Below are 24,655 nucleotides of genomic sequence, written 5' to 3'. Positions count from 1 at the left end.
AAAACGGGAGCCTTTGACTGGTGCCTGGGGAGTCAGGCTGGCTCTTGACACCTCCGTGTCTTAGGCGAGAACTAAAGGCACCAAACCATTTCAGCGAGTCCCAAGTTTGGTTCTAGCTCTGCCACTAGGTGTAGGGCTTTGAAAAACGAGCTCAGCTACCCTGAGTGTCAATGTCCTTATGGGTTCCATAGACTATTTCACACATATGGTAAGGGCAAAGCTTGCGCACATAAAACAAAAAATAAAAACACTCTCTTGTAAGGGGCCCTTCGGATATAAATTCCGCATGATCCTTGCCTTCTCCACCATCGCCAAGGAAACTGAAAGTGAAGTCGCTCAGTCGTGTCTGACTCGTTGTGACCCCGTGGTCTGTAGCCCACCAGGCTCCTCCGTCCATGGGATTTTTCCAAGGAGTCAAGGAGTCAAGGCTCAGACACGACTGAGTGACTGAGCGCAGCAGCACCCCATCCTAACCCACTATAGATCCAACTATATCGAACTGCCAGTATTGCCATTTTGACCTACAAAATCATCAGTAGCCTATGGTCCTTACTGCTCCCTGTACATCATAGCCCTCATCATAATTGTTATTAAGTCATTACTTGAATATTGGTTAATATCTGACTCCCTGATGGATTATATAAGCTCTGGGAAAATAGACATCCTGTCTGTTGTGTCTGTTGCTATTCAGAAAACAATGAATACTGCCCAATAAATATTTACTGAATATTACTTATTCGACCACACAGATACACTTTTTACATTTTCTGCATTCATAATGTACATGGAACATGCAGTATCGTGAAGAAAAGTCAAGTAGGTTTTGGTTGCTTTGTTTTTTTCAGGCTTCAGTCATGAGATGTCATTACTTAATGTTTTGCAATGCTCTTTGTGGTACTTTGGCTGTTGTGTTCTTTGGTTATGACATTACCTTATGTCTGTGAAATTCATTCTGGGTGTACCATGAGGCTCTTGAGACAAGCCTGATCTTTTAAGTTTCCTTTTCTCCAAAAAGAAATCTCAAGATCCTCTCTGTAAGAAGAGTGGAATTTTTCACAATCTCCTGCGAAGTTAACAGTCTCAGATTACAAAGCGAAAGATATTGCAAAATACTTGAAAGGATGCAGTTTATGAAGCAGAAGTGGCGCAGATGTCATGGAAGATCTAGGGAAAAACCAGAAATGGTGATAGAACAAACGTCACTGCTATCTAAGACAGCAAAGGCAGTTCACGTGTACCAGAGGCTCACGAGAACGTTAGGAACCCTCAAAGCCCTGCTTTCCAGAGGAAAACGCAGGGAAGGTCTTCGACCGCATCAGAGGGGCCCTCATTAGCCCAATCAAGGGTACCCCCGAGCCCCCGCCAGGCCTCACACACACAGGGGTGCGCAATTAACTCTGCCCACGCTGCTGAAGCTGCAGTCCGTTAGTCTGAGTGAATCCTGATTGATTGTGTTCTTCTCGGCCCCTCGTAAACATATGCCTTATTGTCTGAATCTTCACCCTTTTTTCATATGGTGAAAATGTCTTTTCTCCAAGTCTCATTACAAGTTGACGAGCGATGCCTGGTCAAGAGCAGTGGGGATGATACTGAGCAGAGTTCCCTGTGCCTCGCACTTGATCTTTGCTGCTCATCTAATTTTATTGATTTATTTATTTTTGATTGGAGTATAATTGTTCTACAATGTTCTGTTAGTTTCTGCGGTACAATGAAGTGAATCGGCTATATATATATACCTCCCCTCTTAAACCTCCCTCTCTCTCCACCTCACCTAGCCTACCCATCTAGGTCATCACAGAACACAGAGCTGAGCTTACTGTGCTTTATAGCAGGTTATCTATTTTAAATATAGCAGTGTGTATGTGTCAGTTCCATACTCCCTAACTATCCCTTTCCCACAACCTTCCCCCCTACACCCCACCCCAACCATGAGTTCGTTCTCTAAGTGTGTATGTTACTATTTTGCAAATAACTTCATTTGTATCATTTCTTTTTAGATTCTACATGTAAGCAATATTAGACTATATTTCTCTTTCTCCCTCTGACTTAACTTCATTCAATATTATGTAACAATCTAAATGGGAAAAGAATTTGAAAAAAGAATAGATACATGTATATGTGTAACTGAATCCCTTTGCTGTACACCTGAAATTAACACAACATGGTTATACTTCAACTATACTTCAATATAAAATAAAAATGTGGTTATTTTTTTTAAAAAAAAGAACAAAGGAGGTGATATTCAAATCAACAACTAGCCAACTAGCTTCTGGCCCCCCTTCCTGCATCTCTCAAATGGGAAGAACAGTGTATGCTTTCTCGCCTCCTCCCTGAGTTGCTGTGAGCATCCTTTGAAATGATGTCTGTGTAAGTGCCCCAAAATGATACATCAGTCAACACACAAATACAAGGGCTTCGTGTAACTCATCACTGAAGAATTTCCTTCCACTCAGAAGAGATTTACTTACTTCCATATGGTTATAAAACTAGAAAACTGGTGACATTTTTCTAATGGGAGCTCTAGATTCAAAGTCCCTAGGTCTCTACTGGAACAAGATTAGCAAAGAGAATTTTGGCAAATGATAAAAAAGATCTCTTTCTTTATTTCTGTCTCTGTTCATCTTTGCTGCTCTTTCCCCAAGCCCTTCAAATGAGTCCTAAATATAGAATTTAGTTATAAAAAAGATAAATAAAGCAGAACACAAACTGGTGATTGCCAGGGTCTGGGGTGGGGTGTGCAAAAAAGGGAATGAGGAAATCATAGCAAGGTATGGGACTTTTCTATATATTGATTTTGAAAATTACACAACTATACACATGTTAATCTTGCAGAACTATACATTTTGAAAAGGGTGAATTTTACTGTAAATGTAAAATTTTAAAACATAGGAAAAAAATAAGTACCAATAGTCCCACCAGCCAAAGATAAGGGCTGTTATTATGTTGGCATAGTTCTGACTGGTCTTTTATGTTGATGATGGTGTTTTTAAACCACTTCAGTATTCTTGCCTTCAGAACCCCATGAACAGTACACTACAGGTTCATAGGTGCCCAATATGCTACTGGAGAACAGTGGAGAAATAACTCCAGAAAGAATGAAGAGATGGAGCCAAAGCAAAAGGAACACACAGGTATGGTTGTGACTGGTGATGGAAGTAAAATAAAGTCCACTGCTCTAAAGAACAGTACTGCATAGGAACCTGGAATGTCAGGTCCATGAATCAAGGCAAATTGGAAGTGGTCAAACAGGAGATGGCAAGAGTGAACATCAACATTTTAGGAATCAGTGAACTATCAGTGGAATGGGTGAATTTAACCCAGATGAACATTATATCTACTACTGTGGGAAAGAAACCTTTAGAAGAAGGGAGTAGCCCTCATAGTCAACAAGAGTCTGAAATGCAGTACATGGGTGCAATCTCCAAAATGACAGAATGATCTCTGTTCATTTCCAAGGCAAACCATTCAATATCACAGTCATCCAAGTCTATGCCCCAACCACTAATGCTGAAGAAGCTGAAATTGAATGGTTCTATGATGACCTACAAGACCTTCTAGAGCTAACACCAGAAAAAGATGTTCTTTTCATCATAGGGGAATGGAATGCAAAAGTAGGAAGTCAACAGATACCTGGAGTGACAGACACGTTTGGCCTTGGAGTACAAAGTGAAGTACGGCAAAGGCTAACAGAGTTTTGCCAAGAGAATGCACTGGTCGTAGCCAACACCCTCTTCCAACAACACAAGAGAAGACTCTACACATGGACATCATCAGATGGTCAATACCAAAATCAGATTGATTATATTCTTTGTAGCTGAAGATAGAGAAGCTCTATAAAGTCAGCAAAAACACGACTGGGAGCTGACTGTGGCTCAGATCATAAACTCCTTATTGCAAAAGTCAGACTTAAATTGAAGAAAGTAGGGAAAACCACTAGACCATTCAGGTATGACCTAAATCAAATCCGTTACGATTATACAGTGGAAGTGAGAAATAGATTTAAGGGACTAGATCTGATAGACAGAGTGCCTGATGAACTATGGATGGAGGTTCGCAACATTGTACATGAGGCAGTGATCAGGACCATCCCCAAGAAAAAGTACTGCAAAAAGGCAAAATGGTTGTTTGAGGAGGCCTTACAAATAGCTGAGAAAAGAAGAGAAGTGAAAGGCAAAGGAGAAAAGGAAAGATACAACCATCTGCATGCAGAGTTCCAAAGAATAGCAAGGAAAGGTAAGAAAGCCTTCGTCAGTGATCAGTGCAAATAAATAGAGGAAAACAATAGAATGGGAAAGACTAGAGATCTCTTCAAGTAAATTAGAGATACCAAGGGAACATTTCATGCAAAGATGGGCACAATAATGGACAGAAATGGTATGGACCTAACAGAAGCAGAAGACATTAAGAAGAAGTGGCAAGAATACACAAAAGAACTATACAAAAAAGATCTTCATGACCCAGATAACCACAGTGGTGTGATCACTCACCTAAGCCAGACATCCTGGAATGTGAAGTCAAGTGGGCCTTAGGAAGCATCACTACGAACAAAGCTAGTGGAGGTGATGGAATTCCAGCTGAGCTATTTCAAATCCTAAAAGATGATGCTATGAAAGTGCTACATTCAATATGCCAGCAAATTTGGAAAACTCAGCAGTGGCCACAGGACTGGAAAAGGTCAGTTTTCATTCCAATGCCAAAGAAAGGCAATGCCAAAGCACAATTGCACTCATCTCACACGCTAGCGAAGTAATGCTCAAAATTCTCCAAGCCAGGCTTCAACAGTATGTGAACCATCAACTTCAACTGTTCAAACTGAATTTAGAAAAGTCAGAGGAACCAGTGATAAAATTACCAACATCCATTGGATCATCGAAAAAGCAAGAGAATTCCAGAAAAACATCTATTTCTGCTTTATTGACTATGCCAAAGCCTTTGACTGTGTGGATCACAATAAACTGTGGAAAATTCTGAAAGAGATGGGAATACCAGACCACCTGAACTGCCTCCTGAGAAATCTGTATGCAGGTCAGGAAGCAACAGTTAGAACTGGACATGGAACAGCATACTGGTTCCAAATTGGGAAAGGAGTAAGTCAAGGCTGTATGTTGTCACCCTGCTTATTTAACTTGTATGCAGAATGCATCATGCAAAATGCCAGGCTGAATGAAGCACAAGCCGGAATCAAGATTACAGGGAGAAAAATCAACAACCTCAGATATGCAGATGACACCACCCTTATGGTAGAAAGAGAAGAGGAACTAAAGAGCCTCTTGATCACAGTGAAAGAGAAGAGTGAAAAATCCAGCTTAAAACTCAACATTCAGAAAACTAAAATCATGGCACCCAGTCCCATCACTTCATGGCAAATAGATGGAGAAACAGTGACAGATTTTATTTTGGGGGGGCTCCAAAATCACTGCAGATGGTGACTGCACCCATGAAATTTAAAGACGCTTGCTCCTTGGAAGAAAAGCTATGACCAACCTAGACAGCATATTAAAAAGCAGAGACATTGCTTTGCCAACGAAGTCCGTCTAGTCAAAGCTATGGTTTTTCCAGTAGTCATGTATGGATGCGAGAGTTGGACTATAAAGAAAGCCGAGCACCGAACAGTTGATGCTTTTGAACTGTGGTGTTAGAGAAGACTCTTGAGGGTCCCTTGGACTGCAAGGAGATCCAACCAGTCCATCCTAAAGGAGGTCAGTCCCAAATATTCATTGGAAGGACTGATGCTGAAGCTGAAACTCCAATACTTTAGCCACCTGATGGGAAGAACTGACTCACTGGTTTACCCTGATGCTGGGAAAGATTGAAGGCGGGAGGAGAAGGGGATGACAGAGGATGAGATTGTTGGATGGCATCACTTACTCAATGGACATGAGTTTGAGTGAGCTCCGGGAGTTGGTGATGGACAGGGAAGCCTGTCATGCTGCAGTCCATGGGGTCACAAAGAGTGAGACATGACTGAGTGACTGAACTGAACTGAACTGTTGTTTAATTGCTAAGTTGAGTCCGACTCTTTGTGACCCCCACAGACTGCAGCATGCCAGGCTTCCTTGTCCTTCACTATCCCCCTTAGTTTGCTCAGATTCATGTCCATTGAGTCAGTGATGCTACCTAACCATCTCATTGAATTTTTCCATTACATCCTATGGAAAAACAATGAACTTTTTGGCCAATACAATAGTAATGATCATACCATACACAGATGTACATATATGTATGTGTAGATTGATTGATTGAAAGTAATAAATTTTCAAACATAAAATAGTTAAATGATGCAACTTATACAAAATCCAAAAGTGCAAGAAAATGTACTATGAAGTCTCTTCTCATCCTTTCCCTAAGCATCTGGTGCCTTTCCAGGTTGTTTTTTTTTGTTTGATAGCTTTTTATTGTGATAGTTAGACAGCTTGAAATTTACTATCTTAACTCTTTTCAATACAGTTCAGTGGTATTGGATATATTCATATTTTTTGCTATAAAAATAGTAAGGTATGTTCATAATATTTTGCAAGCATCCCCACTATCTTCATAATTCTTTCATCTTATAAAACTCAAACTCTATCCCCATTAAGCAAAAACTACCCATTCCCCTCTCCAAATCCAAACCCTGGTAAACCACCATTCTGCTTTCTGCCTAAATGATTTTTGACCACTCTGTATATAAGTGGAGTCATACATTATATAAGTGGAGTCATGCATTCATACATTATTTGTGTTTTTATGACTGGCTTATTTTACTTAGCATAATGTCCTCAAGATTTCTCCAGATTGTAGCATATATCAGGATTCCCTTCCTTTTTAAAGCTAAATAATATTCCATTGCATATGTGTGTACGTATATGTGCATGCATGCTAAATTGCTTCAGTTTTGTCTGTCTCTTTGCAACTGTATGGACCAAAGCCCTCCGAGATCTTCTGTCTATGAGATTCTCCAGGCAAGAATACTGGACTGGGTTGCTGTATCCTCCTCTAGGGGATCTTCTCAACCCAGAGGTCCAATCTGCATCATTTATGACTCCTGAATTAGCAGGCAAGTTCTTAATTACTCGTGCCACCTGGGAAGTCCCTGTATGTGTGTGTGTGTATATATATATGTATATATATGTGTGTGTGTGTGTGTGTGTGTATATATATATATATAAATTATTCTTATTCCTTTCCAGTTTTTTTTATTTTTCCTGAGTTACTACTTGCATGTACTTCTTTTCTAATACCAACATTAAGATGCAGAATCCATACTTCTGCATCCTGCTTTTTCTTTTTAACTTATTAAAATATTTTGGAGATTGTTCCAAGCCATATATATGTAACTTTTTAAAACTGTTTTTAGTACTGTGCAGTATTTCCATGTTTGGATATGTTGTGATTTATTGTATTGCTAGCTATCTGGGTGGTTTCATTTCTTCTGCTAGTACAAACAATACTATGATGAATATCTTTGTAAATTTTTTCAACGTGGATTATTATGGAAGAACTCAGAATTGGAATTGTGAGGTCTAAGTCTGCATTTTACATTTTAATAGATAAGGCTAATCTGCCCTCTTTAGAGTTGTACCAAGTTTTATTCCAACTGATAATGTATGAGAATTCCTGTTCCTGCATTGTGTTTTCAAACTTTTAATATTTGACCAACTGATAAATGAAAATGGGACTCTCAGTCATTTCAATTTGTATTCTTATTGTGACTAATTTTGAGCTTCTTTTCATATGTTTAACAGTGAAATCTGAATTGTCTTTTCATATCCTTGGTTCATTTTCTATTCGATAGATAGCTTCTTTTTTATAGATTAGAGAATGTTTTCGTATAGATTAGAAAAATTAGTCCTTTTCACTGTGATGAGTTGCATATTTTTTGTTGTTTGCCACTTGCCTCTTGTCTTTTTGTGGACTTTTTTCTTGACTTCCATCTTTTATTTAGTATTTATATGGTTGGATTTATCGTCCTTCACATATGGCCTTTTCCACTCCAATACTATTTAGAAAGAAAATCTCTGAAATAATGAATTCTTGTACTTTTATGATTTCTTTTTTATCTGATATTTGACCCATCTGGAGTTTGTTTGATTATAAAATTGAGGTAGATTTTCAACACTTGTATTCCTCTAGATCATGAGTCAGCAAACTTTTTCATAAATGGCTAAAGACTAAATATTTTGCCCTTTTGGATAATATGGCCTCAGGTAGCTACTCAACTCTGCCACTGTAGTGAGAAAGTAGCCACAGATAACTCATAAACATATGGGCATAGCTGAATTCCAATGAAGCTTGTATATAACAGGAAGCTGGCAGGATTTGCCCAACAAGCTCTTGTGTGCTTACCAGTGTGGAAGACTGCTTAATTATTTCAACATGTATTAAATGAATAACTTTCTCCCTCTGATATGCCATGGCATATTTATCATATACTTAAATTATTTTACTCAGGTAAAACTTTTACATGATTCTTCATTTAATTTCATTGTTCTTTCTACCTATAGGCTCATACCACACTGTTTTGGTCACTATAGTTTACATATACTTTTGACATCATATGAGGTCAGCTACCCCGCAAAACTCTTATTTTTCAGAATTTTTTGCGTTTGATTATTATCCAATGGATTTGGATGGCAGAAAACAACTTCAAGACTAGGAATCATTTAAAAAAAAAAAAACCTTTCAATGGGGAAAAAATGGAAAAGTTTCTGTCAATTATATTAGTTCACAATCATTTTCTCAGGTGAACATTAACAACTTCTGAATAGGGAAGAGAAAGATTGGACTTAATTTCCTCTCCATTAAAAGTTCCTCTATTCATTTCTTCACCCTCTAATTAGTATAGGGTATTAAGTGGATGAGCTAGAAAATGCCACCCGATTGTTCAAGAGTTGTCAGTTTTGTAATTTTTGATTTCTTCTTTCTCTCACTCTTTCTGGCTCAATAGATAGTAAATCAAGGTTTGTTTCCTTGTATATTATAGGTTTCATTCACCCCCTCCTACCTTGTCAAAAAATAACTTTAACTATAAAAGTAACATAAACTGACTTTATTTTTATATTGAAGTATGATTGATTTACAATGTTGTGTTAGTTTCAGTTGCATAGCAAAGTGATATATATATATGTATTCAAATAATACATATATATTCAGATTCTTTTCCCTTATAGGTTATTACAGAATATTGGGTGTAGTTCCCTGTACTATACAGCAGGTCCTTGTTGGTTAGCTATGTTATATATAGTAGTGTGTATCTGTTAATCCCACACTACTAGCTTATTCCTCCTCCCCACTCTTGCCGCTTTGGTAACCATAGGTTTGTTTTCAATGTCTGTGGGTTTATTTGTGTTTCGTAAGTAAGCTCATTTGTGTGTCTTTTTTTTTTTTAAAGATTGCTCATATAAGCAATATCATATGGTATTTGTTTTTCTCTATCTGGTTTACCTCACTTAGTATAATCTCTAGATCCATTCTTATTGTTGCAAGTGGTATTATTTCATTTCTTGTTTATGATTCAGTAATATTTCAGTGTGTGTGTGTTTGTGTGTGTGTGTGTGCATACATGACATGAGCTTACTTTAGCAAATTTGAAAACTATAGAAAGATGGAAATGTATACAAAGGTATGAAAGAGATGGTTAGAATCACCTCTTAATATGGCCCTCAGAGATAACCCCTGTTAGGATGCCTGTGTTTCTCATTCTCTTTTATGTACACTTGTATACAAATGAGAAAATGCATGTGTTTGAGATACACATGCAAACAATGCATAGTGAAATTTCCTGTGCTGCTTTTTCCATGTGTTACTCTACTGTGTCAGTTACTATTTTGAAAGACTGTCTGGGTTCCCAGGAAGAAACGGATCCATCCTTTTGTCCTTAAAAGGTGAACTTTCAGAGTTTTCATGGACATGAGTGCCTTCTTCACTGATTATTTCTTCAGGCTTTGGTTTGGTGTTTCTTTTTTTTTTTTTTAATAAATTTATTTATTTTAGTTGGGGGCTAATTACTTTACAATATTGTAATAGTTTTTGCCATACATTGACATGAATCAGCCATGGGTTTACATGTGTTCCCCTTCCTGGTGTTTCTTCTTGAGGAGCTACGTATATTCTCTCTTTTCACCTTGCTGTGGGACACCCATCTCTCCTCTGTTGTTGACGGTGAAATGAGGGGGTGGCCAAACCCAAATGAGAAAGCAAGCATCTTGCCAGCACTCAGGGTCTCCTATTATTATTTATTTTTTTGCCAGATATGCCCCCAGGCGTTTCTCTCAGCATCTTCCTGTGCCTTTGCCAACCTTTGTGAAGAACAATCCTACTTGAGAAAGTCACTGCGATACTGATTTCTGAGAATAAGTATTTAGAAGAAGGATGTTCTCTTTTGAAACCTGACCAAGTGGCTGGGGTGCTGAAGTGCTACTTTCTCTAGGTCTCTGCTCTCTTGCAAACTCATGGCACTGCCAGAGGTCTTGAGGGCATCTTGAGATAGAAGTGCCCACATCTGTCCTTTTTGGAAGGAAGATGATGTGAGACCTAATTTCTTTAAGTCACAGGTGGTCTGCATGTCTTCAAGCTTCAAAATAACTTTCTGTTTCACCACAGCTGCTATAGTAGCACTGGTAAAAACCCATTGTACTTAATTATTGTCAGAGGGAACTTTAGACTCCCACCCAGAAGTGGTTTTCTGGTGCAAAAGAAAAAGCATGTCTCATAACATATCAGAATGGGACTATAGTTTTACATCTTTTAAAACTTAAGAAACAAGTAAAGATTAAAACATGTACTTGAACAGAACTGAAGAGCTTTGATGCCAAAGCAGAAGACAAATGACCAAGAGTGAAGATCAAGAGGCAAAATGAAGTTAAAGATGAGGGAGACTGAAAAGTCCCGAGTCAGAGGAAAGAAGGACAAAAAGCCATGAATCAGGGAAGAGGAGAAAAATGACATCAGTTCAGTTCAATTCAGCCCCACAATCATGTCCATGGACTGCAGCACACCAGGTTCCCTGTCCATCATCAACTCCCAGAGCTTGCTCAAGCTCATGTCCATTGAGTCAGTGATGCCATCCAACCATCTCGTCCTGTGTCATCCCTTCTCCTCCCGCCGTCAATCTTTCCCAGCATCAGGGTCTTTTCCAGTGAGTCAGTTCTTTGCATGAGGTGGCCAAGGTATTGGAGTTTCAGCTTCAGCATCAGTCTTTCTGAATGAATATTCAGGACTGATTTCCTTTCAGATTGAGTGGTTTGATTTCCTCGCAGTCCAAGGGACCCTCAAGAGTATTCTCCAACACCACAGTTCAAAAGCATCAACTCTTCAACGCTCAGCTTTCTTTATGGTCCAACTCTCACATCCATACATGACCACTGGAAAAACCATAGCTTTGACTAGGTGGACCTTTGTTGTCGAAGTAATATGCTTTTTAATATGCTGTCTAGGTTGATCATAACTTTTCTTCCAAGGAGCAAGCGACTTTTAATTTCATGGCTGCAGTCACCATCTGCAGTGATTTTGGAGCCCCCCAAAATAAAGTCTGTCATTGTTTCCACTGTTTCCCCGTCTATTAGCCATGAAGTGATGGGACTGGATGCCATGATTTTAGTTTTCTGAATGTTGAGTTTTCAGCCAGATTTTTCACTCTCCTCTTTCACTTTCATCAAGAGGCTCTTTAGTTCCTCTTCTCTTACTGCCATAAGGATGGTGTCATCTGCATATCTGAGATTATTGATATTTCTCCCTGTAGTCTTGATTCCAGCTTCTGCTTCATCCAGTCCGGCATTTCCCATGATGTCTTCTGCATGTAAGTTGAATATCAGGGTGACAATATGCAGCCTTGACGGACTCCTTTCCCAACTTGGAACAAGTCCCTTGTTCCATGTCTGGTTCTAACTTTCTTCCTGACCTTCATACACATTTCTCAGGAGGCAGGTCAGGTGGTCTGGTATTCCCATCTCTTTCAGAATTTTCCACAGTTTGTTGTGATCCACACAGTCAAAGGCTTTAGCATGGTCATTGAAGTAGAAGTCGATGTTTTTTTGACATTCTCTTGCTTTTTTGATGATCCAACGGATGTTGGCAATCTGATCTCTGCTTCCTCTGCCTTTTCTAAATCCAGCTTGAACGTCTGAAAGTTCCCAGTTCACATACTGTTGAAGTGTAACTTGGAGAATTTTGAGCATTACTTTGTTAGTGTGTGAAATGAGTGCAGTTTTGTGGTAGTTTGAACATTCTTTGGCATTGCCTTTATTTGGGGTTAGAATGAAAACTGACCTTTTCCAGTCCTGTGGCCACTGCTGAGTTTTCTAAATTGCTGGCATATTGAGTGCAGCACTTTCACAACATCATCTTTTAGGATTTGAAATAGCTCAACTGGAATTTCGTCACCTCCACTAGCTTTGTTCGTAGTGATGCTTCCTAAGGCCCACTTGACTTGGCATTCCAGGATGTCTGGCTCTTGGTAAGTGATCACACAACCATGGTTATCTGGATCACTAATTTTTTTTTTGTATAGTTCTTCTGTGTATTCTTGTCACCTCTTCTTAATATCCTGCTTCTGTTAAGTCCAAGACTGACATGGCTCAGCAAATAACAAGAGATAAAAACATCACCTTGCTCAAATGAGTGGAAATATTTTTAGGTGTTTTTATTGGTGTTAGTATGTTCTATTTTTTTTTTTAAGTGAGCTTGAAAAATCAGTGGGTGAAAAGGAGGGAAACCAAAGACCTGGCAAAAATATTTTTAGAAGAAATTCAGAGAAGAATACACATAGGTTTAAATCATAGGTTCTTTGCAAATAATGGTAGACATTTGCAAATGGAAAAAAAAAATGTGGCAGATAATGTATGGAAGCCATATTGGTAGCAAATGAAATGTCACAAGAGCAAATGATATTCTGCAGAGCTGAGAGCTTGACACTTGTCTTCGATAGTTTGAATGGCTCTTCAGCAAAAAGACTGAAAAAGGAAGATCTGGGACCAATAGGTGTGCCGCATAGAATATTGTTCAATAGAAGCAAGTATTATCAATGTGTTATTACACACTCTCATTGCTATTATTACCTTAAATAATTAACACTGCCAACAATGAAAGGGATGCTTTGTGGAGTAGTGAGATTCCTCACGCTGGACTGTTCAGGCGAAGTTAGGATGAACCTCAGACAGGGGTGCCATAACGGAGTCCCTGCCCTGGGACACGCGGCCTTCTCAAGGTTCTTTCCAGGGCCAGCGTTCTGTGGTTGGATGATCTTTGGACTGAGTTTTATACACTAAAGAATTCTTACCCTAATAAGATCATTTTTTAAAAGAAGGGCTCAGGGACTTCCTTGGTAGTCCAGTAGTTAAAAATCTGTCTTGCAATGCAGGGAACCCTGGTTTGATCCCTGGTCGGGGAACTAAGATCACACATACCTCAGAGGAACTAAGCCTGCGAGCTATAGCTACTGAGCCCACACATCACGAATAGAGAGAAGCTAGTGTGCTGCAAAAATAAGAGCTTCTCCAGTGGTTCAGTGGTAAAGAATCTGCCTGCAATGCAGAAGCCACAGGAGACCCAGGTTTGATCCCTGGGTCAGGAAGATCCCCTAGAGGAAGAAATGGCAACCCGCTCCAATATTCTTGCCTGAAAAATCCTATGGACAGTGGAGCCTGGCGGGCTACCGTCCGTGGGTCACTTAAGAGTCAAACATGACTGAGCATGCACTCATGCTGCCAAAACTATTAAAAGAAGAAAGGTTAACAAGTCATGTCACCAATTTTGATAGAGACTAGTATTTATGTCCCCAATCTCTATTCCCCACAGCTTTCTTACTAACCAAAACTTGGCTTTACAGTGGTAACATCGTACTCAGGTTCATAAACATGTCTCAACTTAACACCACAGATCAGGATGATCAGGGACTAGATTCTAGCCAGAGATATAAAGTAGGAGCTTAGAGGAAGTTCTGGGATTCCTGATGAGAGAGGATTGAATATATTGGTGTAAATATTATCCCTTCTCTTCCTCTCATTCTCCTTTCACTCACCTGGGCTAAGATCCCAGGCCATGCTGGGACCATGAAGCAGGTTTAAAGATACACTTTAACTTCCTGACTTCTTCAGGTTGAGAAGACTGAGGGACGTCCCTGGTGGCACATGGATAGGAATCCGTCTGCCAATGCATGGGACATGGGTTCGATCCCTGGCCTGGGAAGAGTCCACATGCTGCAGAGCACCTGAGCCCTTGCACACAGCTACTGAAGCCCGCGTGCCCTAGAGCCCGTGCTCAGCAACAAGAGAAGTCATCGCGATGAGAAGCTTGCGCACCACAACTAGAGAGTATCTCCCACTCGCCGTAACTAGAGGAAGGCCTGTGCAGCAACGAAGACCCAGCACAGCTAAAAATAATTAAATAAACTTATTAAAAATTTTTTTTTCCAAAATTGACTGTAGATAGAATAAAGCTTCCCGGGTAGCTCAAACAGTAAAGAATCTGCCTGCAATGCCGGAGACCTGGTTCAATCCCTGGGTTGGGAAGATCCTCTGGAGGAGGGCCTGGCAGCCCACTCCAGTATTCTTGCCTGCAGAATTCCATGGACACAGGGACCGGATGGTCTACAGTCTGTGGGGTCACAAAGGGTCGAACACGATTGAGCGACTAACACACACACAGAGAATAGAGCTCAGAATTCTTCGACATCATCTACATTTGAATTCAGAGAAAATGCAAATTCTTCCTACTTTCGCTTCCTACTAGAAGAAGACAGATTGCCTCCTGACAAGTGTGGATTATTCTGCCACCAGAACTGCAGCTTCAGTAGCTCAAATCCTGGTGTCATTTACACTGTTTCTACTGGGACAGGTCAGGTGTCAGCAGGGACCATAAGCAAAGAAAAACCCATCCCCTGGAACCAGCAGTGTGAAGAGCAGGGGAGCTGGTGACAGCCTGTCTTGTGCTGGATCATTTTCAGGGGTAGCAGACTACTACATCCTGGGGCTTTTTTTTGTTTTTTTGCAAAAAGGAAGCTGAAGGACAAACATCTGAAGGAGAAATTAATCTCTGTGAATAGGTGACAAGCCGTGATAAGCCCTCAGGGTACACGTCAGGGTAGCACAGATGTTAGTGTGAGAACTATGACTTGATTCAAGAGCAGGGTGGAGGAGGGGTAGATGGCACAGAAAAACAAAACCGAAAATCAGAATCATCTTTGCAAGGCAGCTGATTGTTTCTGAAAGGCTGCATATAGGGCCGAAGAACAAAACATTAAAATACACCCATGGGACAAATTTGTGATGAAACTGAAGTTTTCACCTCTTGATGCGGACACTATAGATTTGTTCATCCTGTTTGAAGAGCAGTTAGGCAATATGATTTAAGAGCCATAAAGCAGGCATATGCATTTATCTAGTGACTCAGCTCTTAGAAATGTATCTGAAGGATATAACTCAAAAATTGTATTTAATTAAGTTGTATGCCCAAGGTGTTTTCATGTTTCTATAGTAGGGAGAAATGAGAGCCAAGTGTCTGACATTCAGAGAATATTAATTCAATATGCTAATTTACTGGGAAGCTATGCAACACTAAAAATTATAATATTTAAGATAGAAAATCATGGAAAATATTTATAAGATAAAGGATACATAACAAAATCAATTCTATGACATCAAATATGTAATTATTATTATTGTATGTGGAGAAGAGCAAAAAATCCTTTAGGGAGAAATACTTTTGATATTGTGAGATTGGGGCTGTATTTTTTCCTCACTTTAAAATTCTCTTAACAGTTGCTAAAATAAGCATACATTGTTTAAGTGAAATAGAACAAGAACCTAAAAGGAAGAAAGTGGAAATCGATCAGTCTGAACTTCTCTTTTTTTATGGATAATAGGTTGACTACAAACCTTTTGTGGGATAGAGCAGGCCCATTTCATTGGAGAGAAATAGTCCTTTTCCCAAGTGCCTGTTAGATATACTGCCACTTTCCAGGGGCCAATAGTAAACAACATTTAAAAAAAAAAGTCATGCTAGCCTGATCTGAGCTGTTGCTCTCAAACTCCCCAGCTTGCTTGCTCTCAACTTCCAACACAAAGGTACTCTATATTAACCATATCACCTAATGACTAGAGCATCCACGTGACACCCTAAGGAGAGGGAGGGGAGACATGATTTTCAGATGACCTAGGAGTTGCAGAAGCATCATTCTTTAGAACCTGTCTGTCTCCCACTCACAATTTAGGTTATGCAAGGAAAATGGGGACAATTTAGTCCCCGCTGTTTTTGGACAAAGAGCATATAAATGATAATTTAGTCTCTACACATGAACCAATTAGAGACATGGATGGACCTAGAGACTACCATGCAAAGTGAAGTATGTGAGAAAGAGAAAAACAAATACCATATATGAACACATGTATGTGGAATCTGAAAAAATTGGCGTAGATGATGTTATTTAAGAGGCAGAAATAGAAACACAGATGTAGAAAACAAACATATGAACACCAGGGGGCATAAAGGGAGGTTGGGTGGGATGCATTGGGAGACTGGGATTGACATATATGCATACATTGATACTATGTGTGAAATAGGTAACTAATGAGCACTTACTGTATAGCACAGGCAACTCCGTGCTCTGTGGTCACCAAAATAAGAAGCAAATCCAAAAGTGAGGGGATATATGTGTATGTATAGCTGATTCACTTTGTTGTACAACAGAAAATAACACAACATTGTAAAGCAACTATACACCAATAAAAATTTTCAAAAAATGTAAAAACTGGCTGAATTGAATGACAGCCAAATAAACGCTTTAAAAAAATATGACTAAATAAATAAATGATGGTGGAGCCTTTGGAAAACAAAATCAAGCCAAATAAAATGAGTGATTCCCCACTGGTGCTTCCCACCATCCAACCTAGAGGGCCTTCTTTACACTTGTAATGTTTCCTCCAATTTCACTGTCCTAATAAGAAACAGTGTACTGAACAGTGTATTAAAAAGCAGAGACATCAATTTGCCAACAAAGGTCCGTCTAGTCAAAGCTATGGTTTTTCCACTAGTCATGTTCAGATGTGAGAGTTGGACCATAAAGAAGGCTTGACTGCCTAAGAGTTGATGCTTTTGAACTGTGGTGTTGAAGAAGACCCTTGAGAGTCCCTTGGACTGCACGGAGATCCAACCAGTCCATCCTAAAGGAAATCAGTCCTGAATATTCATTGGAAGGACTGATGCTGAAGCTGAAGCTCCAATACTTTGGCCACCTGATGCGAAGAGCCAACTCATTAGAAAAGACCCTGATGCTGGGAAAGATTGAAGGCAGGAGGAGAAGGAGACGACAGAGGATGAGATGGTTGGATGGCATCATCAACTCAATGGACATGAGTTTGAGTAAACTCTGGGAGTTGGTGATGGACAGGGAAGCCTGACGTGCCTCAGCCTATGGGGTCGCAAAGAGCTGGACACGACTGAGTGACTAAATAACAACAAATAAGAAAATAACCTTATGAAGGAGATGGATAGAATTCTTGGAGGATAGGAATGATGTGTATGTCATGACTGAGATTTTGTATTATCTCAAGCTATAAGACAGAGCTAGTAGGTGACCAGGCCAGTTCTCTGTAACATCAGGAGAGAGGAGAAGGGGGCATCTTATGGAAGGAATAAGTACCCCCAGTCCTTCAGTGAGACAGAACCTAGGAGCTCAAGCAGAACCCTGGGTGTGAGGCTGGGTGAGGGGAAAGAGTGGTTTGACTTAGGCGTAGGAATGTTGCCAGAATTTCCAGACAGCTATTCCCCACTGGTGAGAACAGAATTTAAGAGACGAGCTTGGGTTTAGGAAGGAAGCTGGAAGGAAGGACAGGTGGCTCTGGGCCGATGTCATTTTTCCAGTGACAGCATGCCAAAAACCTGTTCTTAAGAAACTTCAGTTAGTTCACTGTTTGATAATATTTAATAACATTCTTTGTTGCACTGTTATTATTACAGTTTTCTAGAAATTCAAGTCTGTCTCAGCTGGGATCAGGAGAGATGGTTTTGCCCATGTGAGGGTCAGAGTTCAGCAGGGGAAACCCTTGGATAGGGGGCAGTGGTGGCAGGGTCCCGTGGAAAGGGAAGACCTCCAGTGGCCAGTGTAGATGACCCCATCTACTGCCTCTGAACTTTCAGAAATTCTAAAACCCCTCAGGCAGCTCCGCAATGGGACTTCATTAATAAAAAACAAAATGAAACAAAACAAAACTCTTTAGACCTTATAGTTTAATTTCCTCTCACATTTTTGTCATCTTCTTTCATGAAGTACCTTACACTCTATTAAGGAACAGCTTCTTCTTTCATGGTAAAGAAGTTTCCACCCCAAGTACCTTCATGGCCTGGGGATACAATGGTTGTCTAGTCATTCCTTAAGGACAAGGCTTTACTATTTATTCTTCCATTACTTTTTTATTTTTTTAATTTTGGCTGCCTGCACGGCCTGTAGGATCTTAGTTCCCCAGCCAGGGATTGAACCCAGGGCCCCGGCAGTGGAAGCACCGCGTCCCAACTACTGAAACCGTGGGGCATTCCTTCTCTTCTCTTTTTAACAAACATGCTACTCTTCTGTGAACCTTATTCTTAGCTTTATTTTCAAGAATAAGCTACTTCTGCTTTCCAATTTGCATCTTAAGATTCAGCAAACTAACCCATGATATTGTTGTGTGCGATAATCTCGGTGATTTGTTGAAATATTTGTCATTTCTTTCCAAAAGGACATTTAAAAGCTTGTAAAAACAGGACAATAAAGCTGTACAATGAAATAGAAAATCAGAGGTAAAACTCATCTAAGCTGAAAGATCAATGTAATTGTTGGTTTGGGCTTCATATCTGCCTGCAGGCTTCCTAGTACTCAGAGAAAAAAAGGAAAACAAATTCTATTAATATGTCCCAGCTCTTTTCATGGATGGCTCTGGCCCTTGTCTTTTATCCACCGTGTTTTTTCTCATGTTCTTCTTCTGTTAACAGTGCTCCCTTTCCTTTTGGTGCTGATGGTGTGGGTTATTCTCCACCCTCCATCTGGGGCTGTCAAGTCAGCCTGCACATCACCTACCCTTCTGCGTGGTACCCCATCCTCTTGACACTATGATTATCCAGCAGTGGGAATCAGGCCATCTCTTGAGAGTTGGCATCAGTGAGAATCTTCTCAGGGGTTGATCCACAGACTTTGATGGGGAAAGTTTATTTCCTACCAAAGATACTAAGTTGGAAAAGTATGAATCAGGATAAGCTATTGGCCATCTCCCCTGCCCTAAGGAACAGGCCTGTCTCCAATGAGAGGAAATAAAATGAAGCTGAGAAGATGGGCCAATGGAGAGAGAGCAAGTCCTGTGTCCTGAGAGCTGGCTCTCATCCCCGAGCCCTGAGGCCTGGTGGCTGCAGCTCTTAGATTCTGTCCATGACCCAAGAGTCCTTCCCAGCAATGAGAGTGAGCAAATTCCCTTCTTTGATGAGTAAGTCCGAGTACTGCTCTGACATTTAAAACAGAAAAAAAAAAAAAAAAATCCTAATTAACACATCTTTCATTATTGGAAAGAATTGGAATATCAATTTAACAAGGAGCCCGTTTTATTTTCTAAAATTAATTTTGAAAGCATTTTCTCATAGGGGACTTAATAGTACATATCGAGTGAGGTAATGGACAATGCCCTCAACCACACGTTTACAGTAAGTGCAGGAGTGAATTTCATGTGATAGTTTCTAGTATAAACCTTGAACAGAAGCCAAGGGCATAACATTAAAGAGAAATTGAGCTAAAGCAGTTCTGTAAGGACTTGCCCAGTGTACACAGTGTGTTCAATATTCTGGTGGTCTAACTACACCCAAGGACGGAGCTTCAAGAAGTAGAGGGGGGACTTTGCTGGTTGCCCAGTGGTTAAGACTCCAGGCTTCCAATGCAGGGGGCTTGGGTTCCATCCCTGGTTGGGGAACTAAGATGCCACACGCTGCATGGAGTGGCCTGAATAAATAAATAAATAGAGAATCAATATTATCAATAATAATAATAAAGTATAGGAACACTTTTTAACTTTGACAGTCTTCTCAATGTGGCCTTTTTTTTTTTTTAAAACATTTACTCAAGCTTCTGATAAGGGATGCATAACACATATACTGAGATTCTGCTTTCCAACCGGGACTGACATTTTCTGTTGATGAGAAAAGGATCTAAATGCTTTGGAGGCCAAGTGAAATGAGAGGAATGCAAATAGTTAACAGCACCTTTATCTGAATAGAAAACCATCTTGCCTCTGCACAGAAGTGACCCATGTGGCCCTTGGGAATACCCATAAGAGATCCAGATTTTTCCCCTGAGGCATAAGGTTTGGATTTGCAGCTCTAAAGCGAGTCATCAAGTCATCGATGAAACCTACAGTCATAGAGAAAAATGGTTTTCACCTGGAATCTTTTCCCAGAGTAGGAATTTGTAGTTATGCACAGTGATATAGAAAAGGCACCTAGGGACTTAGCTTCCCAGTGTGGTCTTCAGAGTGAAGTAGTCTTTAAATGTTTATTTCTCTTCTTCCCTTCTCCCCAATTCCACCTATTGTCTGAACCAATATATTTATCAAAAGGATGTAATCAAAGAGAAATGCATTTTGGTTAATCATGGCTAATATGAAGCCATTCTTCCTGTGAGAAATCAGTACTAGTCCTTCCTTGAAGTTGCCTCTGATTGTATCTGATTTTGATTATTGTTATGCTTCCCGTGCCTGGCATGATACCTAAAACAAACTTTAAATATTTGCTGAACTAATAAATTAATGAATCATTCAAGTGATAGAATCAGATTTCTGTTTTAATATTTATTTGTTTATTTGGTTGCATTGAGTCTTAGTTGCATTGTGTGGGCTTAGTTGCTCCATGGGATGTGGGATCTTAGTTTCCTGATGAAATATCAAACCTGCATCTCCTGCATTTGGAAGGCAGATTCTTAACCATCGGATCATCAAGGAAGTCCCCAGGTTTACATTTTAAAACTTGTACTCTGAATATATGCTGGAAATTGTATTGGACAATAACGCAAATGGAAGGTCTCATACTCATCCAGATGAGGGTGCCTTGAGGCTCAAGTGATGGCAGCAGCAATGAAAACTGAAATAATGGTGCTGATTTGAGACATATTTAGGAGGTCGATTGATCACATGGAGAGATAGGGGAGAAAGTGGATGAACAAGACAGCTAAATAAGGAGCCAGGGGCAAAATGAAGAGGCCAGATCCCTTGTTAAAAAATTATTAAGAATTTCAAGATGGAGATAGAGCTTTAAAGTAAGCACAGAGCCCTTTAAATTTCTACAGGAATCCTACTCATAAAGCCGACTCAGAATGAAACAGTCTCTGTTCACTATGGCAGAGGCACTTACATTTATGCATTAAATGCCTACCCTGTGTCCGACACTGTGGCAGCCACTGAATTTTACCTAAAAGCCATACATTAGGATAAAAGCTCCAGTAAAGAAGGATCAAAACACAGCTCCCTTTCATATTACCTGAGAGTATTTCTACATGTAGGAGATTGTTCCTGTTTTTTTTTTTTCTTTTCCCCTGATTCTTGAAGAAATATAGATTTTAAAGAGAATTTTAATAGCTGAGAGTGTGTCACTGGTGATGGTGGTTTAGTTGCTAAGTCCTGTCGGACTCTTTTGGGACCGCATAGACTGTAGCCTGCTAAGCTCCTCTGTCCATGGATTTCCCAGGCAAGAATACCCGAGTGGGTCACCATTTCCTTCTCCAGGGGATCTTCTCGACCCAGGGATCAAGCCTGCATCTCCTGCTTGTCTGGTGGATTCTTGACCACTGAGATACCTGGGAAGTCCTACTCTTTGGCTACTCACCCTCATTTATATACATATCATTCTATATGTTTTAATTGTTAGGTTAAAAAAAATGTGTTGGCCTGGCAGTTTTACATACTAACAACAACTAATACTGTCATTCTGTTTTAAATCTAAGTTTCCATGTAACCCAGAAGCTAATTGCCATTCAATTCAGGCAAGATTTGCAGACCAGAGATTATCACAATTATGTCAATAAAATGACTTTTCAGATTCCTTTCAAGAGGCATTCTAGGGCTTCTTTAATAAAAGCACTAATCCCATTCATGAGGTCTTCATCCTCGTGACCTAATCACCCCAAGGCCCGGCCTTCCAATGCTATAATGTTGGGCATTAACTTTCAATATGTGAATTGCAGGGAGGAAAACACAGCATTTAGATCCCAGCATCCTCCCCCGATGCACTGCTACTAAGGTGCTCTGCTCTCTTTCACTGCCAAACTTCTTGAAAAAGTTGTCGTCACATTTCCATTTCCCAACTCTAGTCCATCTCTGGGCTATGCCATCCTTACCTGTTCACTTCACTTTCCATGTTGCCAAATCCAGTCATTTCTCTGCTCTTGTTTTATTGTGTTTCTGCAGTATTCAACCTTGTTGACCAGTCTTTCCTGCTTGAGATGCTTTTTTAGTTTGCCGTTTGGAACATCATGCCCCCTTGGTTTTTCTCTTACCATCCTTTTTGACTTTCCTCTTATCATCTTTTATTAGATCCTTCTTTTGAAGGACTTTTGCTAGTTTTTCCTTCTTTGCTTGACCAATAAATGTAGATGCAGTATTTCTGGAAATCTTTTTCTATACTCCTTCTATGTGACCCACCCATGGTGATCTGTGTGATCTTTGCGTCTATGACTCTCAAAATTGACCTCTCCCCTGGACGTCATACTTGACTAACTAACTGCCATCTTGATGTCTCCAGGTAGATGTCCAGAGATCTCTAAAGCTTTCATTAACAAAACAGAGTCCTTGGCCTCTCTCCTCCAGTCTCTCCACCATTCCCATTCCCAGTCTCTTATATTTTGGTAAACCTCATCACCATCCACTCAAGAACCTCAAGCCTAAAGTTTGAAAGTTGCTTCTTTTCACTTTCTCATCATCTTATTAGTTGACCTGCATGCTCTGTTGCCTCTACCTTTAAAACATCTCAAGTCTGTTCATTTTTATTCACTTTCAGTTCCATCAGCCAAGTTAAAGCTACTGTCATATTCATCTGGGCTATGCAATGATCATCTGACACCAACCTCATTGGCCTCCTATTTCTTAAAGATACTAAGAAGTTTTCAGCATGGGGCCTTCACATTAACTGTTTTCTCTTCCTGGAACTCTCCTCTTGACCCTTGCAAGATTAGCTCTTCCTTATCATCCCATGAATATATCTTCTACTTAGAAAATGGTCTTGGCCAAGTCCCTAATCTAAAGTGCCAAGTCCCTAATCTAAAGTATCCTCAGAGCCACTATGACGTCCACTCTCCAGAGTGCTCCTCACCATCTGATTGTGTTCCTTGGTCTGTTTGTATGTCGGTTTATTGTCTGGAATAAAATCTCCATGAAGGCAGCTATGCATCTTGTTCCTGGAACATCCTCGACACAGGGCCTGGCACAGAGTAGTCCTCAATACATCCTTGATAAAAAAAATGAATACCTTACATTGCCTTTGGAATAATTCTTGTATTCTTAGTTACACATTAGCTGTATCCAGGAGACTGGTAATAAACACTTGGGGGTAAATTAGTCTTTAAAATTACATATAATCCTCTAAATAGTATCTTCCAAGTTACCAATAACAAGACAAATAAAGATGAACATGATATGATTATAAATTAGCTATGGTTAAAACGACACCAATAAATAGCCAAAAATAACCAAGAAATCATTATGGATTTAGCCTCTCAAATTATAACTTTAGTTGACTTATACAAAAAGTTCATAAAGAAGAATTTCTCAATCATTATTGAAATGCACCTTATCATTAAAACTTAGTGTAGAAATAGTCATTTAATACCCCAAAGTAAATTTATACAAAGCACTGGATCATAGTTGATTAAATATAAACATCTAAAAGTGAGAAGTGTTTAAAAATGAAAATAAAAAGCCATAGAGAGTTCAAACTATTATATAATGTTTTCACTTTTAAATTAGGAATGATACGGATGAGATGACAATAATGATAATAACAATAAATTAACTGTGTGTTCTTATAATTCAAAAGACATTCTAGAAGCTTTACATGAATTATGTCACTCCATCCTCACAGCAGCCCTATGAAGTATGAATCATCATCATTTCCATTTGTACTCATGAAAACTGGAGTTCAAAGAGGACAGATAACTTGCCAAGGTGACCAGGTTAGTAGGTGACAGAATCCAGGTCTGTAAGATGAAACAGAAGAGAAAGATTGGATCCTCAGCTGGAAAGCGGATAATTACAATAATTAATTTTTGTAAAATAGTTCACTTTATAACTGAATAAACTATACAAGTGGATAAATTATACAAAGCTGCAATACCTTTATGCTTGCTTGAAAAATGGGTTCAGAAGAAAATCCCTTTTGTAACAACAGAGCTTGCATTTTGTCTAGAGAAAGATATTGGGCTGAAAAAATAGAGATTCTTTAACTGGGATATCCTGCCAGACTAATTTAATTGCTCAGCAATTCTCAGGAATCCCACCCTGGAGAGGTCATATCTCTCTGGAGATAAGATTAAGGTTTGCAAACCCACCCAAGAAAGTACTTCTCAAGATTTTAACTGACTTCTTTGTAAATATTTGCCACCGAAGTTTTATTTATCTATTTTATTAAGATTTTTTTTTGATGTGTACCATTTTTAAAGTCTTTACTGAATTTGTTACAA

The 24,655-nt window shown here is 39.5% G+C and overlaps 1 protein-coding gene across 3 annotated transcripts in view; it reads left to right on the top strand.

Moving 5' to 3' along the window:
* The window catches only part of NRG1 (neuregulin 1), a 1,106,536-nt gene that overhangs the window by 711,284 nt on the left and 370,597 nt on the right, over positions 1-24,655 (top strand). The window contains exon 4 of one of the 3 annotated variants that reach the window (XR_014063128.1): positions 24,061-24,148. The exons of 1 other annotated variant lie outside the window; for it this stretch is intronic. The gene's annotated coding sequence lies outside the window, so the exon portion shown is untranslated. Of the gene's footprint in view, positions 1-24,057; positions 24,149-24,655 lie in introns of all 3 variants that reach the window. One more of the 3 variants, XR_014063125.1, reaches the window with a different exon arrangement.

Source organism: Giraffa tippelskirchi, chromosome 8 (assembly GCF_054371585.1).
Source record: "Giraffa tippelskirchi isolate mGirTip1 chromosome 8, T2T-mGirTip1v1.2.pri, whole genome shotgun sequence".
In the NCBI taxonomy this organism is placed as follows: domain Eukaryota; kingdom Metazoa; phylum Chordata; class Mammalia; order Artiodactyla; family Giraffidae; genus Giraffa; species Giraffa tippelskirchi.
Note: the sequence above shows the minus strand (reverse complement) of the source record. Positions and strands in the feature narration are given on the sequence as shown.